The sequence below is a fragment of the Tachypleus tridentatus genome, chromosome 13 (assembly GCF_004210375.1).
Source record: "Tachypleus tridentatus isolate NWPU-2018 chromosome 13, ASM421037v1, whole genome shotgun sequence".
Lineage (NCBI taxonomy): Eukaryota > Metazoa > Arthropoda > Merostomata > Xiphosura > Limulidae > Tachypleus > Tachypleus tridentatus.
The window spans coordinates 87,086,647-87,099,733 of record NC_134837.1 but is presented as its reverse complement, the minus strand read 5'-3'; the positions used below and the strand labels follow the sequence as shown (position 1 = coordinate 87,099,733).

At 34.8% G+C, this 13,087-nt stretch overlaps 1 protein-coding gene across 5 annotated transcripts in view; it reads right to left on the bottom strand.

Moving 5' to 3' along the window:
- Positions 1-13,087, bottom strand: part of LOC143240804 (uncharacterized) — a 194,159-nt gene that overhangs the window by 120,122 nt on the left and 60,950 nt on the right. The window contains exon 1 of one of the 5 annotated variants that reach the window (XM_076483902.1): positions 4,824-4,924. The exons of the other annotated variants lie outside the window; for them this stretch is intronic. The gene's annotated coding sequence lies outside the window, so the exon portion shown is untranslated. Of the gene's footprint in view, positions 1-4,823; positions 4,925-13,087 lie in introns of those variants that run through there. 5 annotated transcript variants of the gene reach the window in all.

The following is a 13,087-nucleotide window of genomic DNA, read 5'->3' as shown; positions in this document are numbered from 1 at the left end:
ATTTCCTCGTATGCAATTTTCAAAAGTTTCACACCATATCAGTTTCAAACATAGAACGTGTAATGAATGTATTGCCATCACTATGAGTAACTTTCTGTCACTTTGACAGAATGTGTCTTGTGTTATCAACAGGATCTGCAGAGTTGTCAACTGTAAGTTTCAAGTAGTCGTTAAATCATGAGATATAATTACAGTGGATGTTCTATCGCTAAAGGTAAAACTATGTATTAAGACTGATATAAAACAGACGGGGCCTGACGTGGCCAGGTGGTTAGGGCACTCGGCTTGTAATCTGTGGTTCGTGGGCTCGAATTCCCGTTCCACCAAACATCTTTGCCCTTTCAGCCGTGAGGGCGTTATAATGTGACGGTCAATCCCAAGAGTTTGTCGATGTATGGTGATGACTAGCTAGCGCAGATAGCTCTCGTGTATCTTTGCGTTAAATTTGAAAAAAATCACAAGGAACGGACTGTTTATAAATGTAGTTAGTGGTGATTCAATTTACGTTTAATGAAGGTTGTCTTTAAGAACTGCAAAATTATATTAGTGCTTCAGATAGCACAGATTCTCTTAAACTTTCGTGATAGTCGTTTGCGGGGTTGTTGTTGTTTTTTCATGTGACTTAGTAGTTGGAGTTTTCGCACTATGAATTTAAAGATATTTTCTTCATTTCTCTTTTCCCCAGTAATAAATTTTGTACTTTGGGCCCATTAGTGTGCTGTAAGATTGACGTAAAAATCCCATAATTTGCTCAAAGAAGAGTAACTCAAGAGTTGTCGGTGGGCGCAGTTGACTTGCTACCTTTTCTTTAGTTTATCAGTTCAAAATTAGAAAAGGCTTGGGCAAACCTACATTACTTCATCATATTAGGTTTTGTTCTTTTTTTGTCTCTCAGGTGGTTAAGACATTCAACTCGTAATCCGAGTGTCGTGGGTTCAAATCCCCGTCACACTAAACATACTGGCCCTTTCAGCCGTGGGGGCGTTATAATGTGCGTTCAATCCCACTATTCGCTGGTATGGGAGTAGCCCAATAGTTGGCGGTGGGTGGTTATGACTAGTTGCCTTCCATCTAATCTTGCACAGTTAAATTAGGGTGAGCTAGAGCAGATAGCTCTCGTATTGCTTTGCGTGAAATTCAAAACAAACCAAAGCTATGATTTTGAAAAATGTTCAATTGAACAAATAAAAGATTTAAACTTTATCAGAATTATAAATTTTAACACTTATCATAAATCACGTGCTCTCCAATGTTCTACAAACTAACTAGACTATTACAAAGCCTAAATGTCTTCCTGTTGAGTGAATAGGTAGTGACGGTTGGGACAGCTAACGTATCTCTCTAGTCATTTAACTGGTGTGAAAAGCCTTCAACGGTTTGAAGTGAACGAAGATTGGTTTCTGTTAAACAAAAAATGGGGTGAGTAGAAGTGCCTGAAATGAAATTAACTATATAAGGCATATTTAAATGTAAAATAGCTAATAAAAAAAAAGTTCAAGGACATAATGCCTAATGGAAGTCTGCCGAATGTACTATTAACGTAAATTTGTTTGTTTTGGAATTTCGCACAAAGCTACTCGAGGGCTATCTGTGCTAGCCGTCCCTAATTTAGCAGTGTAAGACTAGAGGGAAGGCAGTCCTTTAGTCATCACCACCCACCGCTAACTCTTGGACTACTCTTTTACCAACGAATAGTGGGATTGATCGTCGCATTATAACGCCCCCACGGCTGGGAGGGCGAGCATGTTTGGCGCGACTCGGGCGCGAACCCGCGACCCTCAGATTACGAAGCGCACGCCTTAACGCGCTAGGCCATGCCAGGCCAATCAAGGAAGCAAAACATCACAATGCAGAGATTAAAAATGGATATATATACATATTTATATTATCCTTTTAAAACCATCTTTAAAATGTCTTAATATTGATATTACGAAACTATTGGACATTATGGAATGGACAAAAGTAAAGTTTATTATATTTATAAAGCCATCTATATCGTTATATACGTATTTATGGAATGAATCAAAATTTCATCTGAGTAAGTAAGAGAGTTTCCAGACAAAAGAAAAAAAAAAAAAAGATGGCTCTCATTACTGAACTTATTTCTCAGTAATCTTTCATCTCGGGTCACACTGATTTCTTTCTTGTACAATAAAGGATACTGGTATATATATATATATATATCCCAATACTGGTATAAATATGTAGAATGGACGATGCGCTACTTTGTACACATAATTATATTTGGGGGTAATTTGGTAAAGATCCTGATGAGGATATACGAATCGGGTGTACACACGTCCTACTCTTCATATCGCTGGCACTCAAAAATATAACAAATAAAAAAAGAAAAAAAACAAGTATAATAAAAATAATAATTTTACAAAGACGTGTTGGTATCGATATTCATATAACCTAGCTAGATATGTGTGTTTTCTTATAGCAAAGCCGTATCGGGCTATCTGCTGAGCCCACCAAGAGGAATCGAACCCCTGATTTTAGCGTTGTAAATCCGTAGACTTACCGCTGTACTAGCGGCGGGTGGCTAGATATCCTAATAGGGAAGGTTTTAATGCTACAAAAAATATTGAAATAAGAAAGTTAATACTACCAAAACTTCTATCCCTACGTTGGCTTAGACTAACATAATTACAATGATCTGCCAAAGTAGGGTTAAAATTTTTAATTTTAAATAACCCAGTGTTATCTATCCCTCAATTTGAACTAATACACTAGAAGGAATATCATTAGTGAACAACGCCTAGCGTCAGCTCTTCGTCCACACTTGTCTGACAGATTAATTGGATTTGATGGTTACTCTTATAACGCTCCCACAGCCCCAACGCGAGAAACATGTTGTTGCGGCAATGGGACGCGAGCAATTAAGAAACTGTCTGATTCACAGTCCGAAGACTTTAATAAAAAACCCACGCCCAGCCCAGAGGTTAAGAGGAGGACGATTTGACATGATATTCGTTAACCTAAAGCAAATACCTTACAAAATACGAACGTTCTAAGATAACACTGAATTTTGCCACAGAAATTAATTACAGTTCGAATATATCAGTCATGTTCAAACACTTTATGGAAGCACGTAATACATATATCCTTTTTAACTAGAATGTAAGTACAGATTAAGATTAATTTAAACATGTTCAGGCGAAATACGTTTTACCTCTAAAAACTAATTTATATTTTTATTCTCATGGCAAAGAGATGCCAACAATTTTTCGAAGACTTGATAATCTGAAATTCATAAATAAGGTACAAGCAATTTTTTCTTGGAGAAATATATTAATAAAGAGAACAATTTACGGGTTGCAGAAACGTTTATTTATAAGTATACATATATTTATATATTTAAATTTGTATTAGTAGCTATACTTGTCAGATCTTCTTCCTAAACGGCCCGGCATGACCAGGTGGTTAAGGCGTTCGACTCGTAAATCGAGAATCGCAGGTTCGAATCCCTGTCACACCAAACATGCTCGTCCTTTTAGTCGTGGGGGTGTTATAATGGGATGGTCAATTTTACTAATCGTTGGTAAAAGAGTAGCCCAAGAGTTGATATTGGGTGGTGATGACTAGCTGCCTTCCCTCTAGTCTTACACTGCTAAATTAGGGACGGCTAGCATAGATAGCCCTTGAGAAACTTTGCGCGAAATTCAAAACAAACAAAAATCTTTCTAGATTTTTAGTTGTGTAAGGAACTTCTTCTGTCAACTTATCTTGGCAAGTTTCAGTGAGGTGTAACTAAAACAAGAATATCGTAATATTATTATCATGTACACATAAACGCACTGATAAACTCTACATCCACAATCACTTCTCCTGTCTCCAAACTGTCACCTAAATTATTCATATCCTGATCAGTTATGAGGTCTGAAACACTTAAGACAGAGATTGGTTGATTTTTCGCTCTCAGTGAGATATTACTGTCCTGCTTCGGTCTTGTAAACATAACTGAGAGGACAGGAGCCTCTTGCCAAAGTCAGCCCCCTTTCAAGGTCAGCAGCCGACCTCGCCGGTCGAAAAGCCAGATGGCCAACAGACCCAGGCGGGAGAATGGAATGCTCTTAAAGTTTTTTTGGTTTTTTTCGCGGTAGACTGTTACATTCCACGCGCACGTACTGCGCAAGTGAGATAAGTGATCACATAACTAAGTAACCTACTATGCCAGTAAGATATATGATTCCTCCCTATTTCTAGTGAAATAATTTTGAATTTCCTTACATGACAAAATATTGAAACACACTATTAAATTGCTGTAGGAATCCGGCTTACTTATATCGTTCGTATTTTTTATAATTGTTATTGTTTCAAACTTTTGATATATTTATCTGAGCGATTTTGTTTAATTGATTTTGTGGTTTGATTTATAATATCAAATTTGGATTTGAGCAGAAATCAATTATCGTTATTTTTATATATTACCTTCATACAAATAATATTCTCAAATTGTTTATACATATATATGTATACACACACACACACATACGCATGCGCATACATAACGCTGAATCAATAAAGCATGCACAACATAAAGCATAATTCGATTTAAAATATTTTAGCTATACATACACACACATAATGGCTAAATCAACATAACATTAACAGTATAAACCATAATTCTATTTAAAATATGTTTAACTATATTAAAAAGAAGCTAACAGAAACAGCTTCTGAAACACATTTTATAAATAATCTAAAAACAACACAAAAAGAATATAACCAGCATTTGTTGGACATACGTGTTAGTTAATACATAAATAGCACGAAATACGAACTTATACTTGGAATGAGATGAACACAAAAGAACATACCACAAGCTTTTGTTCACGAAAAGTTCACAACTCGCATGACATCCTTATACTGAGCTAGTAACAGATGCGTTGGTTCGCATGTGAAAAGCACAGAATGCAATATTTGGGTGGGTAAGTCTATTCTCTCAAGGGGTAGAAAAGATGTCATGCACTGAACAAAACTCTTTGTAACGAGCTGTGTCAGAAAGTGCATTTCTTTTAGTTCATGATATTAATTTATCCTATTCAATCACTATAAACAGTCTGATAATAAACGTCAAATAAGACACTTAAGCCATGGAAAATGAATAGTTTAATTCGCTTAAAGCAAGAAAGATGTCACGCGATAGATAAACAGAACTGAAGGCTATTTGTTTTTAGAAAGATGTCACGATATATATAAACAGAACTGAAGGCTATTTGTTTTTAGAAAATGTCACGATATAAGTAGTTCTTGACGAAGAAAACTTCTACGTAACAGCAACCAGATTTATCGACGAGTTCAAAACAAAGCAAATAAAACTATATTTCATAAACTTTTATTAAAATACAATGAGCTCTTTTCATAAAAAGTATTATTATGCATTTCGCGCAAAGCTACACTAGGGCTATCTGCGCTAGTCGTCCCTAATTTTGCAATGTAAGACTAGAGGGAAGGCAGCTAGTCATCACCACCCACCGCCAAACTCTTGGGCTGCTATTTTAGTAACGAATAGTGGGATTGACCGTCACATTATAACGCCCCCACGGCTGTAAGGGTGAGCTTGTTTGGTGTTACGGGGATTCGGACCCGCGACCCTCAAATTATGAGTCGCATGCCTTCACCACCTGATTATGCCGGGCCAAGCATTATGTATGTACAAGGAAATATTGTTTGTTTGTTTTTTACTTTTAGAAAATAAATACAAATAATAGATTTATATTATCTAGAAGTAATTGGAGGGGATCGCCTTACAACAAGAAAAATAATATATATGTATATATATTTTTTATCACAGTGTATTCATAAGACTTAGAAACATTGAAAGCGTATGGTTTATCGCGCACTTAAAATTTACGTTATTATTTCTGACTCTGGTAGCCATTCATTAATTCATGTAGTTGTCAATAATAATTCCTGCACCTTTATTGTTGGTGAGTAATGTACACGCTTTATTTAAGCCTCACTTAAATACCATATATTTAAACACATTTATTGAAAATGTCATCTTAAACATTGACATGTCCTTCTTAAATACATATATTGAGATTTCCTTTTTAATCACTTATATTCATACTGGCTTCTTAAACACACGTATTTATCATTTCAAAATGCCCTCTTAGAGATGTATATTGTCATGTTCACGGAGTCTTCTTGAACATGTGTGCGGAGGATGCCTTATATTTTACTGTCATAGACGTTTTCAACTCAAAATTACTCGTGAAAAGTAAAGAAAATTCTTGCTTAGATTTTTTGTATACGTCTATTTCTGAAATGGCTTTAATCGAAAAACATAAATATATTTAAAAATCTAAATCAACACTAAAATACGCTGCCGACAGATAGCAGTCTGTGATATATTAACGTAGGCAATAAAGAACCAGACCTATAATTTTTATACAAATGAAACACACTCATAAGAATATTGACACTTTCCATTAAAAAATATTGTTATTTGACGAAATTTATTTTACAGGTTCTAGCGTCTACCGGTGGCTTCTAACGCTAACATTATAGGTACGAATCCCGAAGCATAATATGTGTAACTCGATACTTAAAGTATAGTGCAGTCATAATCTCGTACTTGTTTCAATGAGAAACAACTAATATTCTGACTTTCACAACAGGCTTGCCACCTGGTCAAAAAAACTTTTAATTTCTAATTACGACCAAATTTCTTAAAGTTAACCCTAGATCACTACCAGCTGTTTAATATAAGTTTACATTAAGATAAATATGTTTCTAAACATTGATTCAAGACATAAAAACTATTAATAATCAACTCACACAGTTTCTGAGGGCTGTGCGTCAGGTCAGTTTTCATGAAGCGTAGTTTCCATTGCAACAGATTCCAAAGCACACTACTCTTCCTTTGCTTTTCATAATATATCTAGTGTATGAAAACAATGGATTCCCAGAATACTTTTCAACTGTCCGATCGCGTAGAAATTCATAATACTGCGTCCGGCGACTCGAAACGTTGTATGGAATAACTTAAATACCCGTTTCATCTGCAGATGCATGAGGTACGAGACGATTTAATAGGAATCATGACTAGGATTCAGATCTTGGAGATCACATACCCTGTTGCCATCTTTTCCTTACAAAACTCTTATTTCAGTGTAATACAAAGTACAGACCATTAATGTGATAATGTTTTGTTTTTTTTCGGGCAAGGTACCGATCATGGGTTTCCCACTGTTAGTCTTTCTTTCCTCCATATGTCGTGGAAGCATTTTGTGTACACGTGGCAAGTGTCGCTTTTTCACATGAAATTCGTTCTTGATTATGTTTCGTACTGTGACATGGGGCAGTTGGACAACTTTTATTATTGAACGTTATGTTCATGGATTCTCACCTATTACAAGGCACTACATTTTGCTTAAGTCGCCTGTGATGCGACTTGTTACGGGCCACTTTTTGAATAGGCGTGGTAACACAGATTGATCTATTTTCCATTGTTCTACAATGTCAATCAGTACAATGAATATGTCTTAGAACATCTGTGTCGGAAACGACTGTTACATACCCCTCCCATAAGCGAGAATTTTGCGGTGGCTTCACACTACCTGCGAAACGCCATACAATGTCAAAATGTTGTTCTTATACATGCCTTCCACCACAACTTCATATCGTCTGTTAGCTAACTTGTTCACTTGTATCTTCAATATTATTTCAATATGACATATTTCAGTACCTGTGTTACGCATTTAGTCCAAAACCATAAAATAAACTCTTCGTAATGCTCAACATTTTCCATTGGTGAAGAAGTGAAGACTGAATCCATGATGATGAGAAACCCACTTGAAGTAAAAATGTATCTCATGACGGCTGGTATGGATATTAAAACTTCTTAACCTGAAGATGAGCTAAGAAGATTGAAACGTCGTTCTCTACTTTATTTTAATAAAAGTTTTAATACCCATACAGCCGTCTTGAGATACTATCGTACGGCTTGGCTAGCCTTTTTTCATGTTGCGACTATCAGTTTTCACTTCAGTGTCAAGTAGCCAAAATGTGCAGATGTTTCGTAAGCAGTTATGTCATTTACGAATCCAATTCACCAACTTGCTTTGTTAGTGAAAAAGAAAACATTTTTTCTCACTTTAAAATTAATGTGTGATAATTCTTACCTTTATTCAGACTGTATTATCAAACGTTGGTTATAAGAAGGGTAAAAAATGTTTCCTTTATCGCTAATAGCATTATTAACTCCAGAAGTGTGTTCTTGCTTCTTGCTCATCCAACTGTAGATATTAAACACAGAACACGATCACGTAATTCCCGTTTTTAACATAAGAACTTTTCTTATCAAAAAGCTTGACATATAATACCGGCGTTATACTTTGACGAAATGTTCAACATGTTTTTATTATTTTATTTCGCATTAGACCGTAACGGTCGTCTGTTTATCTGTCTCTACTTTTGTTGAAGCGATAATTTAATAACAGACAATGATTATGGCAACAAACTCGACACACGACTTTTTTTGCAATATATTTTTTTAAATGTGTTTCTTTTAAGTGTATATCAGCAAAATAGCGATTAGTTCGTAAGTCATTGATTGTAGCAATGAAATGCGAATTATAGGTAAGCAGATAAATCAGTTGCTAGCAGTATTTAAAGTTTTCCTATTATAAATTCAGAAAGAATGTTAAAACTTTTTTTTTGCTGTTTATAAAGCTAGAACGTTATCTTTAATATAGATAACACTGCAATCGAAGTTACACTCCAAAAAAAAATATAATTAATTGTGAATTATCAGATTCTTTTTGTGACATTGTATGGATTTTATATTTCTAGAGTGTTATAATTATTTGCATAAGTTGTATAGAAATTATTCAAGGAAAAATTCGAATTGTAGAATGAATCGTATTCTTCATTCTTCGTCTTTTTTGTACATTATTAAGCTTGAAATTTTATGTCTTAATTCATTAATCTCAATAGTGAAGTTTGTCTAATCGCATAAGCCATAGCCTCGATTTATAACTTAGCTTTCAAATATCATGAAAAGTAGACGTTATTGGAGATCGTGAGTAAGTTACTTATAGCTTTCCTGATGACACCTTAATGACCCTAATTTTTTATTCAAGATATTTGCTAAGCTTAAGACATATTTGATGTCAGTCTCTTTGAGGATAGTACATTATTTATTTGTTTCTTATCGACTCGTCTGATTCCTTTTGTGTTTGCCTTTCACACGGGACTAATTATTTTACCTAATGCAACTCATTACCTTATCTGTTTTCACACAGCAACACTTGTAAAACTGTGTTTTAATGATTTTGTAATTTTCTGTTTCTTCCTTATAAAAGTTTTAATGGTAAGATGTTTCTGATTTTTTCTTCGTACTTTTCAACACTAAAAGTGGTACGCAACTAATCGAACACAATACGTGTCAGATACAAAGTAGACGATTGTTTGTTTGTTTTTTAATTTCGCTCAGAGATACTCAAGGGCTAACTGCGCTAGTCATCCCTAATTTAGAAGTGAGAGACTAGAGGGAAGACAGCTAGTCAACACAATCCACTGCCAACTCTTGAAATACTGTTTTAATAAAAAATAGTGAGATTGACTGAAACATTATAATGCCTCTACGTCTGAAAGGGCGAACATGTTCGATGTGAGAGATTAGAACCCACAAATTGTCGAATGTCTTAGCCACCATACTATGCCATTTCACGAACTATATGAAAAACGTATGTAACTTATGCTGTAATATATGATCGTTTATTTAATTATGACACTCAATTAATTTCCATATAGTACACCCTTCCGTACAGAAAAATAGACACTGTAACACAGACATGTAACAAAAGAAAAACATGAAAGAGAGAGAAACAGAACTCATGACGTACCACAAATCAAAACCCCTTATGAACATTTGGAGAATACGCCTGTGGTGGATTTAGTAAAACCCACTAGCATAAAAAAAATCATTCAAATTTTCCGAATCTTTCAGACCTACCACTTATTTTTGTTTTTATTCTATAAATATTTCTCCAGTATTTAGCAAGCCTTTCACAAATCTAAGATTTCCAAGGATTTAATGTAATCCTCACTAATTTTTACAAACTTTTAAAAGAAAAAATGACAAATAGAAAAAGGAATGTTTATATTTCTGTAGGTGTGGTGTTTAAGTTTCCAAGAAACACAAATACACTTGAATAATGGACAAATTTATTTAAAGAAACGGTCAGTCCTAGATTGTGTGTGTTTTCTTATAGCAAAGCCACATCGGGCTATTTGCTGGACCCACGGAGGAAAATTGAACCCCTGATTTTAGGGTTGTAATCCGTAGACTTACCACTGTACCAGCGGGAGGCAGTACTAGCTTCCCTTGAAAACTTTAATCCAAAACCCAAAACATTTTATTTTATCTTATACATAAATCAAACGGCTCATTTTAAAATACCTATTTAAGTGTTCCTACAAGTGCTATGAAAACTAGCATAAATTTAGTACAAATAATCACACAACTTCATCTGGCAAAGAAAGTTTAGAGTAAAGCCATTTAAGAGAAGTAATATAAAATTTCACGGAGAGATAAAAGTAAGTCGCAAAATGTAGATATCGCAAAGCCCTAGTTATAACAGAAAAAGTAAATAAACTGGTATGTATTATAAGGATATACTAAACCTGTACAGATATAAACTGAAGTGAGGTGGGTATGAGATGCCTAGATTTTTAAATCAGTGAACAATGTAATAAAATACAAAATTACTATTAATTCGATAGAGTGTCCGTCTTAATTAACTGATCATCGCGAGTGAGAGAATTACCTGACTAATCGACCAAGGGTAATTTCTTTAGGTTAACAAAACGTTTCTTGGCGCAACCTAATTATTTCCTGAATATATAATTCCTTCACGTCAAACAGTTAAAGAGTTCACGAGATAATGAACAATAGCAATGATACTGATGTAAAGCTTCTCTAATGAAACAAATAGTACGATGTTGAAATGAATGTTGAATCCACAGTTGTTTAAAACAGACCTTCATTCATAAAGTATTGAAGTGGTAATATAACAATGTGAAAAAACAACAAAAATAGAGTAATTGTTGTATGTTTGTAATTGTTGTATGTTTATTCCTATCTTTGTAGATCTTGTAAAATATTTCTCAGGTAATATTTATGCAAGTCTCAGATTTGGTTGTTATCCTAATTAAAAATTGTCTCTTACTTACAGTTTAAATATAACAAATTAAGAAAAACATTGTAAACGTTATAACTAAGCTCTTAATCAAGCTAACTCTTACTCTGGAGACCTGTAGGTCAAGAACATTTCGTGTGAAATCAATGATTATTTGTTCTTACTTTCTCGGCCCAGCGTGGTAAGGTAGTTAAGGTACTCGACTCGTAATCCGAGGATCGCGGGTTCGAATCACCATCGTATCAAGCAGGCTCACCCTTTCAGCCGTGGGAGCGTTATAATGTTACAGCCAATCCCACTATTCGTTGGTAAAAGAGTAGTCCAAGAGCTGATATTGGATGGTGATGACTAGCTGCCTTCCCTCTAGTCTTACACTGCAAAATTAGGGATTGTTAGCGCAAATAGCCCTCGTGTAGCTTTGCGCAAAATTCAAAACAGATAAATCTTACTTTCTTTAGTGTAGAGCTACAGATTCAGTTATCTGTGCTGTGTCTAACGAAATTAATCGAACCCACATATTTTAGTGTTGTATGTGTTTAGAACATTGGGCTGTGTTCATTCTTTGGAAATGAACTCCAGGTTTTAACGCTATAATTGTGTAAATTTACTATTGTGCTAGAGGAAGACAGCGTTGTAAGTGTGGAAACTTGACAGTGACCCACCAGGTGACAGTATCAATGAGTGAGTGTTCGATAATAATAATGTAAGTAAAAAAAGTATTAGCTTCAGATCACTTTAATACCGATAAGCCACTCGTTAGATTTGTTGACAAAGAATTGTTTTATGGTAGTTGTTTTGTTTTTGTGGTATTACTTAAGTAAAGTAGAAGTGAAACAAACAGCACCTGTAGTTTCTTAACCTTTGCCCCACCCCCAGCTAGAAGGGAAGGTCTGTCGTGAATAACTTTAAATGTTCAACGTAGTTACGACCCAGGGGGGAGGTCAAAAATATAACAACAACAATATTCTTTAATCTCAAACACGTCATTTCTCTTTCTGTTCAAAATGGACTCTTTAATTTCGGCGAATGACGAATGATTTCGGTAAACTCAGGAGTGGCAGTTTCTTGAAGAGGTTCATCCCAGTCATTTAACAATCCAGTTTTAACATAGTGTAATACTGAACATGGATGGAATACCAATTAACATATTAGTTCGTATAAGTGAGATAAAGAAAACGATTTATTAGGTAAAACAATACATGGGCAAATTTGGTTTTAACCAACGACCCTCAGATTGCGAGTCGAGCGCCCTAACCAGCTGCCCATGCCGGACCAGGGCATATTTGTTTTAAAACTTTTAACATACTGCAGTTATTTACTTGTTTCTTGTTTAATCGTAGAATCTGTACAATTGGCTTTCTACAATTTACTCATTACAAAGATCGGAGTTTTAGCAACGTAATCTTCAGACTTATCGCTGAGCTATCAGAATGAGGGGGGGGGGAGACATGCAGCGAATCCAAAACTTTAATTACATCTATCTGCTCAAAACAAAATACAAAGGTGTTATATTACGAATATAGAATTCTATATCGCATAGTAACATTAGTAGGTTTTAAGTTTACACTTGGCACCATGTAAACGCTCGATAGAAGTTTTAACAATTTATTTAAGCATGTTGAGTGTAGCAGATAATTTAGGAGTTAAGACTTTTAAACTTTAGTTCATACTTGAAAGAGTATTTATTTGATACTTGAAAGAAAATGTTTTCTTTCAACATTCCTATTACATATAGCGATATTAATTTAACATAACATTTTGGGACAACATGGGACTTTGGTCCATCTCGGCTGTTCCATCCTCTAAATTAAATTAAAATAATTAAAAAATCTTAAAACCTACCCTTATCATCCATATACTGATCAAGTTTTTCTCTTAAACTGACTTAAATATACTGCTTCTATAACATCCAAAGGTAACTCATTCCAAAG